This window comes from Sprattus sprattus (genome assembly GCF_963457725.1).
Source record: "Sprattus sprattus genome assembly, chromosome: 10".
Taxonomy (NCBI): Eukaryota; Metazoa; Chordata; class Actinopteri; order Clupeiformes; family Clupeidae; genus Sprattus; species Sprattus sprattus.
Genome location: NC_137908.1, coordinates 24,649,303 through 24,671,980, shown reverse-complemented (window position 1 = coordinate 24,671,980; position 22,678 = coordinate 24,649,303).

The window sequence follows — 22,678 nt, the reverse complement described above, 5'->3', positions numbered from 1 at the left end:
AGAATCACTTCCACTGGGGGACATGCAGAGACAGCCTTTCAACAGCTGGCAAGAGCTGGAATGAGAATGGATGCAGGGGAAGCCAAATTGGGATGTAATGCTTTCCATTACAACTTCCTCATCACATTATGATTATACAATTCAGTGCAGTGCAACAGTAATCATGAGAATGTAACAGCACGTTGACATGCTCTAATCGAATCTTGGTACATGCAAGCAGAAAGTCAAAGTGCTGTTATAAATCCTAACTTGCTAAGTCACACTGTTCTACGTTGTACTTAAATGTGAGGTCGATGATTCCAACCCAACACAGTTTTTGTCTAATTCTGCTAACTGCCCCTCACTGTCCTCTTGCTTCCCGTTCAGTGTGTGCTCTCTGGTGTTTGTATACGCAGTCCTGGCTCTGTATATCACAAACATAAACAAGCCATGAACAATTAATTTGATTGGCTGTTGTGTTAAAATATGAACAATCTTTTTGCCTGAACTACGGAGCATTCCTTTAATAGTGTAGTTAGAATGTAATGAAAGCTCTGTGAAATCACGTATGATCCACTTGGTCCCCACACACTAACGCAACTGTTATCACAGATGGCTGTTGTCTGACTTTAGGTCCTCTGCTGGACCATTCACTGTCTTGCCAAATATGACATTAGAAGGCTGTCAGATGAGGTAACATCCTCGTGGCAGAGACTACATCTAAAGGGTTGGAAAAAAACAAGGCTGCCCAAAATGATGCCATTCAGCAATTACTGTCCTATATAGTCATGCTTTGGTTTAGACTGTTGAGAAAATAATTAGTATAATGGTTTTTAGTGCTTTGAAAATAACATAATAACCCTCTGCCTGACAACTTTAACACAGAACTCATTGATGTAAAGAGTGTCGTATGAAAAGTCCACATTTTTATGCTTCACCAAAACCACTAGCAGACATTAAGGAAAAAGAAGAGGGCGAATAACAAGTATGTGAAGAATGTCGGTTTGCATTACGGTGACCATATGCCTACTTTAGGCAGTTTTATCGCTTTTTTGGGCATAAAATGTACACGTTGTAAACTTAATTACTGTCTGGTTTAGAAATAAATGCTGGCTCATGAAAAAAAATATGGAGGTGTGAGAAGGTAAAATTCAGAATTCTATTTTTAGTTGGCTGAAATTGAATCAATGTGTTTCAATATAATCTCGAAAGTGACAGTAGAGGGTCCTACAGTTCTAGAATAACACAGTGGAGACACACATTTTTTTGTCTCATTGAAATCGTTCTCTGGGAGGTGTGACAACCACAAACATTGGTGTCTTTTTTTCAGCTAACCTTCAGAGACTCCCATTCCAGCACTTCTTGAAACCATTACTGAATCACAAACTCAGCTGTTCATTTCTATTTAGTCTGGTTGAGGGGGACAATCAGCACTCAGTCTCCTGGGCTGGTATTTATTTATGTATGGCTGCTGTCGGGGCCACAGCTTTCTTTTTGAACGCCTTGGTCCCCCTCCTTTAACGATAATCCAGGGATCTGTGAGAGGAAGGCCTGGGGGCTTCGGCCAACCCACAGGAGGGCCTGGGGGTGGGGAACTAGATTAGAGGACTCTGGGGACCTGTTCATGGTCCCCACTAAAACGCGGCAGATGTTTCAGGTAAAGGCAACCCAGAGAAAGAGAGTGAGAAAGGGAGAAAGAGAGAGAGAGAAAAAGAGTGAGAGAGAGAAAACCTCCCAGAGGGTAGAGAGAGAAAACCTCCCAGAGAAGGAAGTTCTGTGAAATAACCAAGATACACAGGCACCAATGGATGACTATCACCTCAAGCTTACGTTCACTTGTGCAATTGGCCATGCTTGTGTGTATGGAAAACATCAATGAGACAAGTGTCTGAATCCCCCCTGGGTATGTTAAGCAGATCCTTAGAGTGGAGACATAGGTGGGAATATGAACCTGGAAAGTGAACTGGTGTACACTTTGCCTTGAAGTGTTGAAACAAACCGACAACTGTAGATAAAGCCGTACCTCACGCTGACACCTGACCGGTGAAGGCTGTCTGATGGGTGTCATTACTTTATCAACATGCTGGTTAAAACTCATTTATTTCATGGAATTTAGAACATGTGTCAAGATTTCCAGATTCCGTGTTTCATATTTGTGTATCACATTAGGTCTCACCCAGTCAGATATCTTTGAAAAATGTGCATTCCTTCCAGGTTTGATCTCTTTTTAATTAAGTTCTTGCACAATGTTTGCCCTGATCTCATCTCAGAGATACACACACCTCTGAGTGTCAATTGAAATGTGGCTAAAAGATCTCTGAGTCACGTTGTGATGAATTGATATCAAATGACGTGGGTCTGCATACTTTCTGATTCCACTCTAATCAGGCTTCCCCTGGGGACAGCGAGTGTTAATGTGTCAACCTGACAAGCTCGAAACGTTTGACTGCTCTACAGCACAACCCTGCGTGCACACACACACACACACACACACGCACACACACACACACACACGCACACACACACACACACACACACACACACACACACACACACACACACACACACACACACACACAAACACACACACATACACACACAAACATACACACATACACACACACACAAACACACACAAAAAAAACACACACACACACACACACACAGCCAGTAACATGAGGTGCGAGTGTAGAGGGGTTAGAGTGAGAGGGTAGGGCTGAGGGCTAGTGTAATCTGATGAGCCTGAGGTGCAGTGTTGGGGGGGGTGAGTATGTCTGTCCCCTTGGGGGCCAAATGAGATGGCTGGGTTACCACCAGAGGTTTGTGGTCCCAGCGACTTCTTTTGCCAACCTCATTATGTCCCATGTCCAAATCACTACAGCCGTTCACTTACATGGGGAAAAAAATAAGCCTTATGAATGAATTGAGAAGACGTAACTGAGACTGGTGCATGGAACTTACTTTCTGAAGAGTTCGTTTACCATTTTTACTGCGCATCTTATATTCCACAGTCCTTCAGGAGCCAGAAAGAACTGCTGTGAGTGGGTCTCTGACCCTAGGTAATAAGCCAGGGTCGTGTAGCCTCCCCTCACGTTCCTTCTCTCTTTTTCTCCACTGAGAAAAGGAAAACCTGCCTCCTTATAAATGATGAGCTTCATAACTGAACTGAAATGCCACAATTAAAACTGGTGCATGCAACTTACTTTTTAAAGTTTCCATTTACCATTTGAAAGCTTATGTAGAGCATCTTATAGTCCAGTCTTTATGGAGCCCCATAAAACTGCCGTGGGTGTGTGACCCTAGGTAATAACCCACAATGGTGGTCTTCCCTCCAGTGTGAACATGATTGTCATTTATTGAGGAAAAGGGGAACGGGAGTTACCCTGAAATTGGTTGGTTGACAGGTAAAAGAGAATCATTGGACTTCCTCCTGAAAGAGCGATAACTATCCTGACGCAAGCTCAATCTCTCAGATAACTATCCTAAGCGGGCAAGCTCAATCTCTCAGATAACTATCCTAAGCGGGCAAGCTCAATCTCTCAGAGACATAAAAATAAACTCACCTTAGTTCTGAGCCTCTGTTTGCCTCCAGTTATCAGTTTCTGATCCAAGAGTGAAATATCCTCAGATAAATCCACAAGGTTCACACGACAAAGCCTCGGAAAAGTCCAGGTAGAGAGCTGGTAGACTTTTCCCCCAACATCCACTTCAGCTTGACTCCTGCACTTGTTGAGAAATTGATTGTTCTGAAAGTTAGTCAGACGAGTCCCCCTCCTCTGAACCCCTCTCAAGCCCAGGAGGAGCCGCAGGTCCTAGTGTCTGCCATATTAACCCTTTGAAATGTGCAGACCTCACTGTGTGTCACTTTTCATCATTTGCTCACATCACAACATGTTGTGTTAGTTGACATGAACCAAAGTTATGAATTCCATGTTCCCCACAGCTGTCTGAGTCAGGTAGTATCAATATTCGGTGAATATTTGTATATGTGTGTGTATATATATGTATGTATGTACATAAATCCATCAGTAAACGTCTATATAAATTCACCCAGAAGACACAGGGGACTGCAGTGATGTTTTGGTCAGTGGTCGTTCTGTTGTGGATGTGTTGTGGACCAAAGCTGGAGTCATAAAGAGTGCAGATGTTAGCCTCTTAAAATAGTGTCGTCCGGAGCCAGAATGGCAGAGATGTGGAGACAACAGCAATTATTGACATTCCTCGCATGACTTCTCACAGTCACAAATCCCTCTCCGTCTCTCTCCCTCTCCCTCCCTCTCTCTCTCACCCTCTCTCTCTCTTTCTCTCCCTCTCCCTCCCCTCTTTCTCTCTCTCCCTCTCTCTCTCTCACCCTCTGCACTGGAGCAGAGGGTCCATACCAATGCTATGAGGTAAACTACCCACTTGTGTCAATCGCAAAATACTGCTGCAAAGCGGTTATGTGTCCGTGTTTCAAGTATAAAGAAATGTATTTACTATCCTTGATTTGGTCCAGGGAGTTGAGGTGTACAGTAAATTAGCCAACTGAAGTATTGCTGCTATGTTATGGTATCAGATGGTTCTCCTCTTGCAAAGAAATGCAATATCAAGTAAAAACTGCAGCAAAATGTTTTCAGAATAGACAAAGTTATGTTTTTGGTAGAAGTAGGGAAAGATCCCATTCTGTGGAGCTAATTGGATAATGTCTGTTAGGTTGTGCCACCTTTAGATAATCCAACTTAAATCCTTTAAGTGCAGTCAAATATGTGGAATCACACCCTGCAATTTCAATCTGTCTTTGAAATCGGGTTTGAGGGAGGATCATGTGTCCTCTATAACCATGCATTCATTCATAGTTTAGGGTTATGGCCAGATTACGCCTGACTGGCAGTGCTTAAGTTGTGTCCTCAGGCACCAGCTTTGGAAAACATATGCCAGAGAAAGACACACAAGAGAGGAGAAAGCGAGTGAGAAAGAGACACAAATTTACTATACAGTTGAACTTGCAGAAGTTGTCAAGTTTTTTATTCTCATTTTCCATTCAATGCCGGGACATTTAATGCCTGTTTTGTGTTAGATTCTGTACAAAATATGAATGACATCTAATTTGCTCATATACTGTATCTTTTAGGGGGTTTTAGGGGTGCACTTCTGGTTTATATTACACACCTGTTATACAGACATGAAGCAAGAAGAACACTGTAAATGACATTTACTTCCTTTTAAATCCATGTGGACTACTGTCCCGTCAACTCCATATTCCTATTCTATGCACATATGTCACAGTTCTAATTTAGAACACCTACTAACCCATCTTCTTAGTTACTCAGTCTTTTTTAATAAAATCCGAATTTCATTGAACTGTTTTGGACCCTCTTTCTCCCTCCCTCCTGTGTCAACCACACGCTTTCACTTCTGAATTAAATCGAGAATAGAACATTTGACTGGACTGTACAGCATGTTTCTCTGTCTCAGGCAGCCCACAGGTGCCTGTTCTTTTCCATGTAATAACTCTCTCTGTCTACACGCTTCTTCCACACCCTATAGTAACCCTGCCCCAGTGGGCTGGTGGGAAAGAATGCAGCACTATGGTCGGGAGCACATGTGGGAGAGACTGAGTTAATAGATGTCAAATGTGGTTTGAGAGTTTAGGATAAGTCGAGCAGATTTAAATAGATACAGGTGCTGGTGCCGCCGCTAGGGACTGGCTTCATACCTCTCAGGAGTCTTAAATGACTCACATCAAGTCTAAAACATTACTGGATGAAAGTTCACACCACTTGTAGTTCCCAGTAATTAAACTGTAAGTCCCGTTGAACCACAGTTCAAAATGATCTCATCTCGCAGTAAGAATTATGGTAAGAGGTGATTTTCGATGATTTTTTATTAATGGATGCAGGTCTGAGCTGAGACGAGTGTCGTCACTGTGCTGAGAAGTCGCGTAATGCTTGGGTAAACGTGGCACGCTTGCTGAACTCTCTCTCTCTCTCTCTCTCTATCTCTTTCTCTCTCTCTGCCTCACTCTGTCTCTCTCTCTCTCTCCATCTCTATCTCCTGGGTGGCTTGCTCTTGGCAGCCCTGGGTATTGTGTCTTGCCAGGAAACTCTGTAATCAGCCAGGGAGCCTTTCAACAGTGCAGCGCATCAGATGCCACTTCAGTGGCCTAATCATACCCTGTGTGTTTGGTGCGTGCATTTTATGGGAGTATACACACCAGGCTGTACGCGCCACGCACGCATCTGGAAGTTAAATATGTCTACTGTGTTACACTGCACTATCGTATCAATATCAACCATGTTTTCCAGCCATTTAACTGTGCTTCTCTTCTTGCGAGCCAGAATACGTCACATTTTGTTTCTTTTTCTCAAAAAGTAATTGACATGAAATATGATGTCTGGATACTTTGGGTGCATATAAGTGCAAACACATGGTGCAGACAGTAAAATGTATGTAAGCCATCATGCAGTAACACTGGTAGAAGACCTGGCACCGACTGTGAGCACGGGAGTTAAGGTATAGCAGGAAATACTTTTCACTTTTCACTTTAAAAAGAAATATCACAGTATGGAAGAATACATTTGAAAAAGAAAAAAAAAAACACTGCTGGATTTCTCACTTACTAATTAAGTGAACATTTACGATATACAGTATGTTTTTGCTCTTATGTAATCCAAACAGTCATTCCCACAAAGGAGTTGAACAAGATTTCCCACCACATGTCTGGTCTTGTTAGAGTCCATGAGCATGTTCTTTATCATTCTTATGTTCAAATACATATACATATTTTTCAATGAAAGTTTGACGTTGTTGTCCTTTCCGGATAAATCACTACATTCCAATCACAATAATTATTTCGAATGATATATGACGGTATATCACAGTGTTTTGTAACATCAGAACTATACAATTCAGTCCAGCTTACAGTAATAGTCAGTGTGGAAGACATCATCCATTCATGTAGCCAGCAGGCATTCAAGTTGTATCTTGGCAAAAGTAAATCCAAATGTACTTCAAGTCCCATTCCACCGAATCAATCTCATCTACCACTAAGCACCCACAGTACCCATAAACATTATAACTACTGTTTTCCAGAATAGTCAATTATATGACAGTAAAACTACATTTGCTGGGTTGGAGCCAATGGCCCTTATGCCCACAGACATAGTTGGAATTTGTGGTATTTCAGGCTTTGTGTTCACACCCGTTATCTGAAGAGGAGAGAGTCACCACTGAGTCATACACTTAAAAACATCATGTGTGATCACTGGGGTGCGTGTATTAGGCTGTCAAGTCCTCATTACAGTGACCACACACATAGAAACTGACACCACAAGCCCCCACCACCCCACCACCATATCTGTACCAGATCAGCACCAGACCTGATCCAGAGTCAGTTGCTGCCTGTTGACGGACATGAGGGGTGTAATGAGGAGCAGACGACAGCCTCTTCCCCTCACAGATAGACCCTCCAGTGTGAGTGCTGTCATCATTTCCCTCTGAGTCACTCCACAGCCTCTCCATGGCCCACTGCGATCTGTGATGGCTAGTTTGTGCTTCAGTGACTGACAACCACTGCTTGCCTGAGTGGATTGCAGGCTGGTTGAGGTTAATTGCTGACCTACCTCCTGGCAGCTTTCACTGGTTGCTTGGCGCCCATTCTGTTGCTTTGAGTGGACTTGGATGTTGTGCAGTGTGATTCTCCTTTTGTCATGATCTCCTACTCCAGGCTGTGCTTCAGAAACAGCAAGGGTACACATTAAAAGCTAAACCCATTACTTTATACAATAATGAAATAAAACATAACAATACATTTATCTATAGTTGACACATACCATTATATCTTTGTTTCAAAAAATGGCTTAAAAAAGTGTTTTTAGTGTTTTGAGTGAATTGTCAAGCTCTTGGCATACCATCTAGTCTGCCTCAATTAATCCAACATGGTACTGAGAATGTGGACCGTCTCTCTGTTCATAGAACTCTGTTCTATGTTAAATCTGGCTTTGGGGTTTTCGCTGACTTTTGCTGCCTTTGATTTCGGGCCAGATGGGAGTCTGTGATGTACAGGGTAGTGTGTGTGTGTGTGTGTGTGTGTTTGTGTGTGTGTGTGTGTGTGTGTGTGTGTGTGTGTGTGTGTGTGTGTGTGTGTGTGCGTGTGCGTGTGTGTGTGTGTGTGTGTGTGTGTCTCGAATTAATCACTGAATATTTCAGAGACCACATCAACAATGGTAAACAACAACAAACAACAACAAGACCAATTAAAGCATGAAGCAATAATGCTTCCCATGTGGAATTAAAGACAGAGAGTGTGGTTTTGAGCTTTGCAAAGGGTACATAGCCATACTTGTAAAGTGTTCACTCTTACGCTTAGCTCCTGAACTTTATCAGACGCTTTTGGTTCCATTAATAGTCAAATATTTCAATAATTTGGTACCATTTATCCTGAAAAGGAATCATTTCAAAACCTTTTTTCAAGGCATCCAAAAATCTTTGGACACATGCCATTTTTGTTTAGTTTTACTCAAAGTGGATATACATGTTATTTTATAGACTCTTAGATAAATACAATTCAAGATAACTAGAAGGGCACTCAGAGAGTACAGAGCTCCTCCAAGATGACATGCCCTATCTCGCAATGTTATGAAAGTGAAAAGTAATTTGTAATAGATCTGTGCCAAAATGTAACATATTTATCCTTGGTCCATGCTACCCCCCTCCTCCAAGTTTTATTAAATCGGCCAGGTAGTTTTGACATAATCATGCTATCAAAAAGCAGTGAAAACATAGCCTTCTTGGTGGAGGTAATAAACACACCTATTGGAGCAGGAGAGCATTTTGATGAATGACTGAAATCCATCTTTAATACACCATTGGAATAAGAGACTTGACTCCCAACAGGACAGGATTCTTTAAATCAAAATCAAAATACAATCCAGTCCACTGTGATGATTTGAAAGTGCTTTCCGTACTACAACTTGGCCCTCCTTGCGGGTAATAAATAAAGCTTGTCAGTGTTTGACATTGAGTCAAAGTTAGAGGTCCATGTTAAAGCAGCAATAAGGAGTTTGGTTCCAAAACTAGCACACTAACTACCTAAAAGGCATGCAAAAACCTTGCAAACACCACCAACAGCCCAGTTGGCACTGATATAAGGTTGCCAACACACTTACTGGTGTCTTTTGGCAGTATACCTGGCCAATAAAAAAACCATAAAACCATACCTCAAAAAGTGTCAAATTGTTGTTAAGTGTTACTTTAAAAAGTCTATATCAGCATGATATGGACTTGCTTCATAGTTATCATTCCACTAAATCTTTCCTAAAAACATACACAAATGACATACCTTCCTATGATAATCTGATTTGAGAAACTCCTTTGGGATAACTTTAAAGGGGGGTTAGGGTAATGCCACTGATCAGAGGAAAGCCAGCTGGCAGCAGCCCATGACTGGAGATAAGAAGAGTATCTCATTGGCATCTGCAGCGTTGAGTCCACAGAATCCCCCTGAGCCGTGCCAGCCGGGGTGACACCTTGTTCAAGACAGCTTGAGGGGAGAGAGGTCCCAGCAAGCTTTAACGCACAAGCTTTGAGAGATCTGAGCGTGAGCTTCCCGCTGAGTTCCCGTAAATCACCCGAGCACATGTGGATCATGGGCTGGCCCATCCAGCCACTGCTGGTGCATCGCGGTCTAAATCACATGACCATCTGTTTATCATGGCATGCAGGAGTCTTTCGGCACACTTGGGGACGAGAGTAACCAGAGAGGGAGCATAACTCACACCAAAGCATTTTGAGGACAACGGGGTTCTTCATCACTGTCAATGGACTTTGGCGGTCACCCCCCTCTTTCGGAAAAAATAGCCCATAGGTGACTTTCTGGATCACAAGGCTAATGGTATTTTTAGGGATGTTTTATCCCCGCTGTGTTTATGTTTCATAAGAGGGTATAAAAGCCGGAGAGTGAATGTTGAATGTCAGTTTTGCGCCGTTGAGCCTTTCCTTGCCCCACTGCGATGACTAGCCTGATTAGCCGGACTAGGTGGAGTAAGTACAACCAGACCGCCAGAATGAAAACAATGTGCTAGCTCTCATCCACTGTTTTTAAGTGAATGTTGGGAAATATGCAGCCATTCCTGAAGAAACTTTCCCAAGGTCTGGAATGCGCATAGGATATGTGATACTTTTTTATCAGCCGATGTGAACAAACATGTATTTAGGCATTCAGAGACTTTTCTATGTCTTCTTTTTTCATTATTTTAAGACATTTCTTAAACCTGCTTGCACTTAGCAAGCGAGAAGTGCCCAGGGGAGAGTGGTATACAGTATGCTTGAGACTTCAAAGGCCTTACAGTAGCGCGGAGAGCAGGAAGTGGAGGAAGTGATCAGTCACGGAGAGAGGAAAGAAGTGTACAGTAGGCAGAGGTACATTGACTGCAGGGAGAGAAGGGGTGTCACAGGTTCAGGGGCATAGATTTGGGATTCCTTCCAACAAATCGGTGTCAGATGTGCCTGAGAGCACAGCACTGTGAGGTGTGAGGAGGGGAACCAGAGAGTGGTGGCAGTTTAGAACCGCAAATTATGTCACATAATATTTAGCAGTGTATCTAAGAGTAGAAGTATATAAATTAAACCATATAATCATATAAAGACCAAAAAAAAGCTGACACTGACCATTGAACACTGGCCAGCAGCTCTGTATTGCAGATCAGTGGGATTGCAAAGAAGAACGGGACACACTATTTTTTCCTGTGAAATTTTAGGTATACATTACCCAGAGACACTGAACAGAAATGCTGCATAGCAGAAGATGGCGCGTAGAGCCCCTTCATCTCTCTGCTCGGGAGGAGCAGCGGCTCTTGAGCTGTTTGACAGCGGCTCTCGGGCCTCAGGCTGTTGATAGAGTGCGGTGCCGACGTGCACTACAGTGATCGTAACCCCAGGCCCCCAGCCTTATGTACACATACCCAGCAGCACTATGAGGATGGAAAGAGATAGAGAGAGCTCCAACACGTGCTACTCAATTTGAACACATGGTACATGTCAACGGATCTCCAGGGATACTAGGCATGTGGCTAACACACACACACACACACACACACAAACATATTCACACACCCACACACCTCCACACACACAGATCTGTATTGTTTTCATCACAATGATGTGATGTAATGTGATGAAGCCTGCTCATTTGCTTTGGATTTTAACGTCGCAAAACTGGCATTCCAAATATTGAGGCCTTCTATTACGATGTGAACGATTATTGACTCATTGATTATTGACTCTGAAAAGCTTTACAAATCCTCCAACTATGTGTGTTTTGGGAACATTCCATGTCAGAGGTTCCTACCTCGGATTAAAATTTATTTTAATAATTTGTATGGTGGAATATGAATTAATATGATGGAGAAATACCAAATATTAGAGTCATGGAGGTATTGATTAGGTTGTAGCCACTTTAACGACTGAAAAATGAGACACAGCAGAGATTCTTGCATTATTTATCAACACATTAAGTTTTCTTTATGGAAATGTATATTGATTTGTGTTATCAAATGTATTTCACATTTGATTTTTGATCATGCTAAATTTGACATTTTCATTCCGGTTCCATCTTTACAAGCTAGTTCCTGCCAGATTAAATCAGCTATGACCTTGGAACTCCACAGACACCCTCAGAAGTTTGTTTTACAAGTATTGGTTGGTTGTTTTTTTAAACTTTTTCAGCAGTGGATGATTAATGTTTCAGGGGAAAAAAGCTGAGTATGTAGTGCAGACTGAGCAAAATATCGTTATGCTTATCTTTATCTTTATAACTTGCTTTATAATTTAGGCAAAAATTGTAAGTTAATAAATAGTTCACCCATGACTCTAATATTTGAGATTTATACATCTTTTCAATCATCTTCCACCAGAAAAAAAGCCCTTTTGGAATGACAGAGTGCTTTGGCTGATTGCAAGTATGAGATGGCTGAAAGCCAAGAGACATACAGGCAAAAGTTCTGAAAAGCCTTTTGGGTTCAAAACTGCCATGAACCTCTTCACCTTAAGCAGTCTGTAGCTTCAGGCGAGATAGCCTTTCACTGAACCAGCCTGGAGGACAATGTCTGTGTTGTGTCTGACAAAAAGGCCATTTTTCACACTGGATTATATTTCTCTCCTTTTTTCTTTTTCCCCCCTCTTCGTCCAGAAATGACCACCAGAGAGAATTTCAAAAATCTAACAACTATGGGCACTTTTGCAATAGGCAAACCCTACCCTCCTTGGTGAAATTGACTCTGTCTTTGTGTTTTACCAAAGCTGCAAGAAAAGCGGCTGACAGTGACTGTGAATGGGAAAGACCAATGAGAATATACATTTAGAAAAGTCAGAAATTGAATACTGAATGCACTGAATGTGTCATATACAAGGATGACTAAAACAACACAAATTCACTTCCTCTTCACTGGCCCATCACTCAGTATATGAGACATTTTCTCTTGCTCAATATTTACATCTGAGGGACGGAGGCCACTCGACATTAGTCTTCGTCTGCAAGGGAATTCCCCCGAGGAACAAACAGAGGATAAATTTGCATTTAGGCACGAAGCCATCCAACTAAATAGAAACATTCACTTTGCTCTCCGGCGTATGACAGCAACAGGATACTGTGTGGAAGATAGAGAGTGCTTCGCTTTGATTAATGCTGGGACGGACTGTTTGGAAATGATATTCGAAATCACAGCTGTTTTACAGTTGTAGTAATTACACAATACATTTAGTAATTTAGCCGACGCTAAGCGACATTCAAAGGAGCTTAAACTTTACAATAAAATAGCAAAACAATTTGTACTATTCCATACCTGGCCTCACTGGTGAGTATCTTTGCATCTACTGTCAGAGGTTGGAAGCACTTGTGATGCCTTTTTTTCCCTTCTTTTTTTTTTTTACTCGAACCCAACATCAATCTAGAGCACTGTTAGAAGTTCCCTCAGGCCGGGTGCCCAAACGTCTGACTTGGGGCTGTGAATAACCATTCCTTGACCCCGTTTTGTTCAGTGTCTTCACAAACTCAGTCTAATAGCTTTAACTGCACACCCTCTGGCTGTAAAACCTTTCTAAAAAAGCTATTTGCCTACAAAGAAATAACCAAAATAATTTTACTATCAAATGTACCATTTCATTGGCCATTGTAAGCTGTTAATAATTAAGTGTGGTGAGCAAAGCATTAAGTCAGACCCAAGGCTTCCCCTCTTTCCATATCCGCCATGTGTTTGATAGTGTTTGTTGTCAGTTTCGTATCATTGGAAGCACTGACAGACAGACTCTTAGGCTGAATGCTCTCCTGTCACTGTGCGAGTCCCCATGCATCTGTTGTAAAAGCAAGTATATACTGTTAAAGCAACGTGCAAACACATGCCGTTGTAACTCAACACAAAGATGCTTGTTTAGACATGAAAAGAAATCCTCTATACAAGGGGAATTCCAGATTGTTTACATTACAGAAGGATTCGTTTTTTGGGAAATAATTTTTATTAGAAAATGGAACATTCACTGTTGGTGTTTCTAGTCAAAGGGCATTTTGAGTATGTAAACATGCTTCAGCTCACACTCATTTTAGTAACCATTTGTCTTGCAAATTTCAAAGCCAAAAAATAATACATTTGATTTTATTGATTTGATGGTCAAATGTTTGTCAAAGATTTTTCTATGACACTAATTGTAGCATGTTTACTGTGAGATACATCTTCTACACAATAAAACAGAGAAAACCAAAAAAGAACATTTTAGATTCTATTGTTGGATATGCGATGATCATCAGATAGATAGGTAGAAATTAGTAGTAGATGACAAATCCAGATGAGAGTGACGTGTGTTTCCAGTCTTCCCCCCGAGGGTGGCCCGGTCGGGACATCTGCTCTCTGATATCAGCAAGTTCCGCTGGCGCGTCAAGCGTGAAAAGCTTGTTCTGTTTCATCTGTTTTTAATGCGCAGCGTACAGGCCTGTCAGCGCTGGCTGATGAGCAGCAGGTGATGGAGGAGCTTGTATCTAATCGCTTTTGGATGGTGGAAAGGGATCTAGTTTGTGTCATGATACACTGTCAGAGGCTCCCCCTGACACATGTCATGCAAGTCTGGACACATGTTGAAATCTTAGCAGTAATATGTAAGGGATAATGTATAGAACGCAGGTCATTGTCGGGAAAATAAGCCCCGACAGGGCGAACAGCACCCCGACGCGAAAGCGGAGGGGTGTTGATTCACCGTGAAGGGGCTTTTTTTCCCGACAATGACCGGCGTTCTATACATATCCCGCTTATTATACGGCTAAAACTAAAACAATTACTTAACACAGTGTGTCTTTTTACAATGTATTTGTTTTTGTTACTATACGTAGTGTTAAAAAGCAGAGAAATAGTTCGCCAAAGACGTTGAACTTCAAAGACAGTTGAACATTCTTTAGAACACAGCTGCTCAACCGTCCGCTGAAACTCCCTTGATAAGTTACCGTACTACTTGCGGAGTGCTACGAAAGATGTGAATCAGAGGCAAAAAGGCCACTTTCCTTGACAGCGGTCATTAACTGCATAGCAACGGTCAGTTATCGGAAAATAGTTGACCGCAGAACGTTGGGAAGCCTCATTCAAGTGAATGGAGCATTCTACAGCATTAAGAAGAGCCGTGTAATAATCATCCATATTACTATTTTCCGATAACTGACCGTTGCTATGCAGTTAATGACCGCTGTCAAGGAAAGTCTTCTTTCGTAGCACTCCGCAAGTAGTACGGTAACTTATCAAGGGAGTTTCAGCGGACGGTTGAGCAGCTGTGTTCTAAAGAATGTTCAACTGTCTTTGAAGTTCAACGTCTTTGGCGAACTATTTCTCTGCTTTTTAACACTACGTATAGTAACAAAAACAAATACATTGTAAAAAGACACACTGTGTTAAGTAATTGTTTTAGTTTTAGCCGTATAATAAGCGGGATAATGTATAGAACGCCGGTCATTGTCGGGAAAAAAAGCCCCTTCACGGTGAATCAACACCCCTCCGCTTTCGCGTCGGGGTGCTGTTCGCCCTGTCGGGGCTTATTTTCCCGACAATGACCTGCGTTCTATACATTATCCCTTACTTATATAAAACAATTGGGTTCTATCGCGTTATTTAGCTGTTTCTGATTGGACGAGAGACGTTCCATGAGTTGGATTATCCGTCAACATACTTTTCACAGCTAATAATAAATCACTACGCGATGAAATATTTGCGTTGATGATAACCGTTAATTCAAAATTCTTAAAATTCCAAACCAAGACGTTGACAATGGAACTATTTTTTTGTTGCGGAGAAACAATGGCGAAATAAACCATTTTTAATCAATAAATTCGTGTTGAAATGTTAATTTGTTGACGGTAGAATTGTTTTATAAAAGCACCTCGTGCTATATTGCTTAAGTATTGTTTATGATGCATAGAATAATGTTCCACACTTTGTTGCAATAAGTGTATACAGTAGGACTCCATCTTTCATACTATTGTGTGTGTTGTGTTCGTTTATTGTATGTCAAGTCCCCACATGGCATTGATATTTTATAAAATGATTGAAATTTCCTGTGAGTATCATGAAAGAGGACAATCTGGAGTCCACAGTTGTTTTTGTGTCTTCTCTGAATGCTGATACATTGTTTGAGGAGATTTTTATGCATTTATTGATTAACTAGAGGGCCTGCATATCTAAACAAATACATAAAAAGGTCTAAAACTGAGTTTAAAAAACATGTGTAAAGTGCACAGTAATATTGAGGAACTGAACATCTTTTATTTATCACACTCTTCATTGTCCATTGTCCTTTCATTTCTGAGGGCAAAAACTACTTACTGCACCTTTGAGCAAAAGAAGTATGGCTGACCCCATCCCACACATATCAGACAATGTAGGGTTGACTCTCAATTAGATAGAAATGAATCAAATAGGTCATGAAGCGACAAAGGGCAACTTGATAATGACCAAAGCCAGGTCAGCCAACGTCTACGAGTCAAATGTCAATGTCTTGGCACTAAATGACTCCTTACGCAAAGAGAGTATTGCCACATTTACCATGGATATATCAGGCAAGCCACAAGGCTCTAACTCTGAAGTAAGACATCAATGAATCCATGAAGAGTCAAAGAAGAAGCAAAGGGTCACTTTATAATCCCTCTTAGCCCATCATCACATGAGACTGAGGTTTGACTTCATTAGGATTCTCCAGTGGAGTCTAATACAAATGTGAAAATGGTGAAATCCAAAACAAACACACTAATGATCAGATACCATGTCTGTTGGAAGGTATGGAGATGATGAAAGAATAAAAAAGGCATTCATTGCCACTTACTTCGGTGTTTGTTTACAACATTTTTGAACATTTAATCTTCCTTTATAATGTTGTTTTGGCAAAGGATTCAGACATGGCTGTTTTGATTAAAAATAAAGGCAAATCACCACAAAAGCTGGAAGAAATGTACAATTGGACACTCATGGCTAAATCAAATTGTCAGATTTGATCCAAAATACATTTCAAAATTAATTTTCAAGTGCAACCATGGCAAACAAGTAATTAGATACACCTACGTACAACATCCAGATAGTCAGGTCTGGTTTTTTCACTTTTCATAGCGGGTAGAAGACAGACATGTCAGTGCATATACATCCTTTATTTTTATATATATTTATATTTATTCAAAATGATGTATTATTAAATGTTTACATACATCTACACATTAACATATGAAATGAACATTAAGTATAATGTATGGACTAACATTTATGTAAGGAACGTAAGTGAAACGTATGTACATGCCTATAAACATATATTGAAGCGTTTCAATAAATTAAAAAAGTGACAGTGGACGTTCACTTGTTTTTCCAAAGTGGATCTAAGATTTTTCTAAATCAGTGGAAAGACACAACTTTAAAGATATCCTGTTCTCTTATCACATATGACAGCTCTACGCTATTGTGCAACCGACAGAAGAGTTCTATGATGCCATGTGTTCCGTGTCAAGCACACAACCATTCTGTGCCTATGGCCCGGTCAAACACATTTCTCGGATGCCGCTTTTAAGACGTGGCATCTTCTAGATAGGCTTGATAGGACTAATATGTCAAAGGCACAAATTGCACAGACCACTACAGCAGGTTTCATAAACACCAGAAACTATTTGACATTCTTTAGTGATAAAGTCATGAACCTGCTAGATATCTTCGAAAGGGACCCCCAGAGGCTGATGAAAGAAAAACAGTAAGAATGGAAAAGAAAAGAAATAGAAAAAGACAAAGTGAAGATAGGCTAAAGGAAGCCTTAAGAGACACATTGTATGTATTGTCAAAACTAAACAAAGACTGACCACCACCCCTTCTTAGAGAAACCTGCATCAAGTGAAAATTACCCCCTTGAAAATAAAGCTGACATAGGTGGGGGTGGGACAGGGGCAATTGGGTCGAGGAGGGGGTATTGAGGCTTGTTATAGGGTCTAAGGGTTTCAGCCCAGCTCTGCGTGGGTCACTAACAGAGCATACCCCCCACTAGCTCCATATACTATCCTACCTCGAAGACCTCAGAGAATAGATAACCCACTACCTCCCTGACCTGCACACACATAGTCTCTCTCTCCCACAGACACACACACACACACACACACACACACACTCTCTCTCTCTCTCACACACACACACACAAACAGATGCACACACACACACACACACACACACACAAACACAAACAGATGCACACACACACACATACCTCCCTCTCTCTGTGAAGGATCAGGTGACCTCTCTTACCTTTGAAATCTGGGATGCGATCAAATAGCCCGCCATCAGTTAAAGCTCAGAAGGCTTGGCACAATGACCCCTTTCTCCCCTGAATGGAACACAGACCCCCTGCTGCTCACAAAGGCCCTAATGCACACATACACACACACACACACAAACACACACACACACACACACCAGACATGGACACACACACTCACACACTCTTATGCAATTGGAATGTCAGAAAGCTTATGGATTAGGCTGCTATTGATGTTCCAATCCACCAAACCATTTCTTGTCAGACGACACGGCAACTAAAAATGAAATAAAAAAAAAAAACATAAATGACATTTTTAAGGACACCACCAATCATATCATGTAGCCGCTGTTTCACTATTGAGACAAATGTAGCTTACTATATTACACTACACTGTGGTATTTTGACTATACGCTACTAAACTACATTGAATAATCATCAGTAACAGAGCACTGATGATTTGTGATCACACAGATGCTTGAGATGGGATTAAGGTTTAGTTAGTACACAAGCCATCGTCATGATTATCATACTGATCACAGTAGCCTTAGCCCTCTAGCTTTGTAGCACTTCAGAATTAACTTTATCTATTCATTCAGGTAGGCTATATATTTTGACATATTTTAGATATGAAACAACTTGCATACTCTCATTTAACGCATGTTGTCATAGAGGTTCGCAGACTTGCTTTTAAAAACAATGACAAATCACATTAAGAACTTAAACATAAAATATTAAGATGATTGTAATACTAAATGAGTTGTGGATGGCCTCAACATACAGGTTATATTCACTGGCCATTAGGTTTGTTGGATGAAACCAAACAATGAGATAAATGTTAAAACAGCACCCTCTGGAGCCGTGTAAGGTTACTGTAACAACTCATTTGAGGTGGCTCACTGGGTTCAAAGTATCTGAATTAGAACTTGTATTATGCTTCACCAAATATAAGAATATAGGCTATGCTGGATTTTTGTAAAAAAAAAAAAAAAAAACAGCCTTGACATTTGAAAATGAGATCGTTGTTGAATGTATTAGTGCTGTAATCAGATTTGTTATTATCTATTCCTAATGTAATGTATAATTATCTCTTCTTAATCCAGTGCCTAAAATTAATCAAAGCATTAATGCACTTTATGGTAATGTATGTGATACATATCATTTAAAGATGGATACATACATATAATGAATCTATTTGCATACCACACAACAAATTAAGACCAGTAGGTATAATAATTACTTTCCAAGAAACTTGGGAGAAGTTGGCCACAAGTCACTAAAAGCATTACTGTTTGTATAACAGCACGAATGTTCACATTTCATTCCTCACACGTCAGCATTGTAGCCATGAACAGAAGAAGACTAAACCCTTTATCGAAACAAACAGGTTTGTTATTTTGGGGATTTTAAAAGTTCCATCAGAGAGGCGAGAGCTTAATGACGCCCTCTGTTTCACGATGTGTCCCTGTCCTCTTTCCTTCATCAGCATTTTAATTAGAGTGTTTGTAATTTAAAAAGCTTTGATGGGGTCATTCCCCTCTGATTACGTTGAACATCTCAATATGCCAGGTCATCTTTCATTGACAGCAATTTGGAGTAATCACTTGTAAATATTGTTTGTAATGATTATGTTGATCCACACAAGCGATGGTGTCTTAGTATGCAAAGCAGATATACAGTATACAACATTGCCTACTTTATATCCAAAGCTCTGTCTCGTCGATCTTCAGTGACCTTAAATTAACACAGGATTCCTTAATTTGAACACACTCAAATCTCATTCCCCAACAAACGGGAATTAACAAGAGCTAAATATTATTAAGGGACGTATACACATTAGTTATGTTGCAATAGAAAGATGCCCGTGTATGATACATGTGAAATTTAATTTTGTAGTGAGCTTTAATCAGGAGGTTTGGTCAAGAGAAGAGCTTCATCATCAACACCTTTTATCCCCACACAATACTGCCGTGAACAGAACATCTGCTGCCTCATTACTGTCTCCGCGCAACTTGGGAGGAAAGTGGGGGAAGTTACGTAAGGGTCGTACAATTTAAACAAGTAAATGAGGATGGACTGTCCTTGGGTTGATCCCCGCACCAATTTACCCCACCATCTGGCTGCATTAGCAGCACAGGTATTTTGGGGGGGGTTACATTCAAATGCGTGACGGCATCCGGCTAGAAGGGCAAGCCCATCTGCTTACCAAGTACTCAGCAACACCTGCAAACCACAAAAAACTGCCCTTCTGGATCCTTCTCGACTCTCTCTGAATTACAGAGATTAAATAGTAAAAAGAAAACAACTACAAAACAATGAAGAACCATCTGCCTAACAGAGGGCATGTGTGCATACTAACCCTGTTCTTCTGCCTAGATGTCAATCTGTTGTATCCTCTGCTCTTCAGTAAGGATGCAATGTCTGTTTTCTAATGGCTTTGTAATAGAGACGGTGACAAATGTACTGCCGTATGGGCACGCTCCAATTAGACACATGCTGTAGGCCTACATACCGAGACACCTCAATCATAATAAGAGCTTCTTTTCTCTGGGATGATTTGTAAGCATGGACACTTATGAAGTAGATATGTGGGGCTGGTTTTTGTTGTACTCTATATGGGTCAGTTGTCTTTGAATTTGTTTTCCTCTTCTTCTTTCCTCCGTGAGCTCTTGTGAGAATGCACTCATTACATTTGGACAATTTCCCCTGAGCTCAATTATAAACCGATAGCAAGCATCTGATACAACAGAACACCCAGTTGTTGCTTCATGAATGTCCCACGCTACGTGCTAATCAGGAAAAGGGGAGACAAATATTTTCTCTTGCAGGAATGGTGCAGTGAAATCACACTTGTACTGCACTTGGAAAAGTGAATTTTAGGGTACAGTTAATCCTGTTTAGAATCTCTGCTGTTTAATTAAGCAGTAAGGTACTGCCTCTCGTACCTTATTGCTTTTATAACACGGTTGCTAGCGACATTATAAATAGTAAGTAAATAGTAAACTGCCTTTTAGCACAAAATAGTTGTAGCCACCAAACGTTGTGTATCTCATTTCAGTAGCCTAGAGAAAAAAGTCTCCTAAGCTATGCAATAGACACACAACATTGGAGACATCACATTTGTTAGCGTAGCACCAAAAGTTTTTTAATGATTAGCTAGGAGATCGACATTAATTTGTGCGTCGTCTGAAAACATCCCAGGTCTCCTTGCTAGATCTCGCACTCTCTAATTCATTCACATTGCTCATTTGAAAAAAGTTTCCATTAAAATAAAATGTCAATGGGACACTTTCAATAAAATTATATTTAATTTAAACAGGCCTAAACATTCTAAATCAATCATAAATGCTTTGTAGGAACTGGGCATAACAACGTTAGGTTAATAAACCTAACCTAAATAGCCCATGCTGTGTAAACTTAATAAACTAAAGTTAAGAGTGACTTGTGACTCAATAGACTAAAATTAAGCTGGTTTATTACATAAAACGGCAGTGAAAAAGCCCAGAGACTGGAGGCAAACAGTACCTTTGCCTCAATGAGGGGGGCGTGTGAGAGCATATCAGCATGCTAACGTTATACATATTAGCAGCGAAGCTAGCTAGCTACTATGTGTTTCAATGGATTTTTGGTCTAAGCGTTAGCAGCAACCTAAAAATAATGGTCGAGAGCTTAATTTAAGACCTACAATACTCTGCATTCGTGTAGCACATAAACAACTAACCAAGTCAATGTAGACGTATAAAAAGTCATGTAGATAGCTTAATTCACATAAAATATTTCCCACTAACAGGCTCCCAAGACGCCGCCATCTTGGTTTGATTTCGAATCTACCGTTGTGTTTGAGTGCGCACTGATATCGAACGCTCAGGTAAATGTAAACAGGTGGTACAGTACATTATGGCTCAATAAAGTACACCCCATGACTCACTCTCAACCAATCAGAATGCTTGATTTCATCTACCCGTATAAGTATGTTATATAATGAACACATAAAGGAATAGTCAATCAGCTAAGCTCTCCATTAACATACAGGATTGAAAATGCTAATTTAATAAAGCAGAACTGAGAGTGTCATATAAAATGAGATGATTTAACTACTGACCTTATGTCACATTTGGTTCCATAGGTTAAAAGTAATAACAAGGTACACATCATTTAGAGTGAGAGAACACAGATTGTTTTGTTATGGAGAGGAACAAGAATATAAGGGGTAGAAGTTCCACTGTAGAAAGAATGATTCTGATACTGGAGTAGACTTTAAATCTTTATCAGACATGTCACAGGACAAAAGTCATAAATAAGAACCAACATCTGACAGAATATACACAGCAGACAGAGAAACAGGGGTTATGGGGACGGCCAAAACAAGAGGACATCAGAAATAACAGGAGGCTCTTCTTAAGGGGTGCAAGGATGATCATTTTTTTCTGTTAGGCATGAGGAACAAGCTGTGATCCTGTGCCACTTCGCTTTAACAATTTTCACTCTCCCATATCCCTGCAACAACAGATACATATTTTTTTATTTTAACACACATATTCTACCCCCTCATAGGTTAGACTAAGGAAGGCAAACCTCAGAATGCATGTGGTAAGGAATGCCGCAAGTGGAAATACCTTCAAATTGTTTATAAGAATGATTGAGCATGACAAACCCGAACACAAACACCAATTTGTCAAAGAACAACAGTTGTGACAGGTGTATATAAACAAAAGGAGAAGACGCTGATGTAACTAACACCATCACAAGAAATGTGAAAATATTCATTTAGACTATTTAATCACATTAGCCACTGTTTTACATTCCATTCACCAACTTCAACCAACAAGTCATATGGTATATATTTTGTTTTCAATAAGAAATTCTCAATATGTTGAATAAGTTACTTCCAAAAGCAACATTATTTTGACTATTT